The following is a 1,623-nucleotide window of genomic DNA, read 5'->3' on the forward strand; positions in this document are numbered from 1 at the left end:
ACTGAAGAATAAATCTTTGCTATAATGAAACAATAATAATATAATGCACAGGGCAGTTATACATTTTAATGTCTGTGCATTTTTTTTTATTACTCTGTTTCTTCCTTTCTCATTGCTATAGAACACATCGTGGTTTATAGATCATATCCATGAAGACAATACGGAGGTGGCTGAATTCATCCTAGGATTAACCAGTACTCCAGAACTGCAGCTCCCATGGTTATCATACTTACGCTGATGTACCTCATCACTGTGGTTGGGAACCTGGGATGAATTGCCTTGATTTGGTTGTACTCTTACCTACATACTCCTTTGTACTTTTTCCTCAATAACCTCTCTGGTGGACTTGTGTTAATCCTCAAAAGTCACTCCAAGAGTCATAATTACATTCCTTATGGAAGACAAGTCATCTCCTACAATGTGTATGCTGCGCTGATATTTTTCTTTACGGCCTTTCCACTGTAGAAAGTGACCTGTTGGCCATAATGGCCTATGACTGCTGTGCAGCGGTGTGTAAAGCTCTCCATTACACTACCATCATGAAGACAAGTGTGTGTGCCTGTCTGGCCAAAGGCTCCTATGTGTGTTTTTCTGAACGCCTCCATCCAGATTGGAGACATTACTTCTCATCTTCTGTATGTCCAATCCTTCTTTTCTGCAATACTCCAGCAGTCATGACTTTGCCTTGCTCTCATAAACACATTAGTGAGTTGGCTTTTGCTCTTATACCAAGTTTCAAAGTCTTTTTTGCTTTTCTAGTTATCTTGATTTCCTACATATTTATATTTATTACTATCTTGAAGATGCCCTTGGCTGAGACTTATCAGAAGGCTTTAGTCACGTAAGCTTCTCATCTCATTGCAGTCTCCTTATTTCATGAGAGTGTCATCACATACTTAGACCAAGTTCTAATGATTCTGTGGACATTGACAAAGTAACATCTCTGTTCAGTATTATGGCCATCCCCATGCTTAGCACCCTAGTCTATAGTTTGAGGAGGAGGAGGTCAAGTGTCCATTCTAGAAGGTGTTAAGAAGACAAAATTGTCTCTAGGTTTAACCTTTTAATGATGTACACTTTACAAAATGTTATTTTCATCCCTTTCCTATATTCATTCTCCATGCCATAATGGAAACGTTACAACCATAGAGTTGATTACGATAAAGTTTCCTTTGCTCGCTCATTTTATCTAGAGCTAAATGACTATCATATATTAATAAATTAGCATTTTTCTGTGATAAATTAGTTAGTATGTAAGAGAAACAAAGTTTACATGATCATTTCCAAAAGATAACTAGACAGATTATAATAAAAGAGGAACAACACAGTCACTGTTTGTTTTGTCTTTAAATGACTATTAACTCTTCACATTTTGTAAAAAATAAATAAATAATAATAATTGAAAATGATAATAGTATTATCTATTTTTTGCCCAAAAATATTTAGAAAAAGAGCTGTGTTGGCACAACAATTAAATATTCGGCAGCTAACAAAATGATTGACAGTTTGAACCCACGGAGAATCTCTGCACGAGAAAGACTTGATGATCTAATTCCATAAAGACCCAACTCATTCACTCGAGTTGACAACGAGTTGGATTCAACTCACAGCGACCCCTCCTTG

General features: G+C 36.5%; 1 pseudogene; it reads left to right on the top strand.

The window, feature by feature from the left end:
* Positions 1-306: 306 nt before the first annotated feature.
* LOC122151382 lies at positions 307-1,033 on the top strand (annotated as a pseudogene).
* Positions 1,034-1,623: the final 590 nt, after the last annotated feature.

The sequence above is a fragment of the Orycteropus afer genome, unplaced genomic scaffold (assembly GCF_000298275.1).
Source record: "Orycteropus afer afer isolate SDZICR_OR568_19922 unplaced genomic scaffold, OryAfe1.0 scaffold00419, whole genome shotgun sequence".
Taxonomy (NCBI): Eukaryota; Metazoa; Chordata; class Mammalia; order Tubulidentata; family Orycteropodidae; genus Orycteropus; species Orycteropus afer.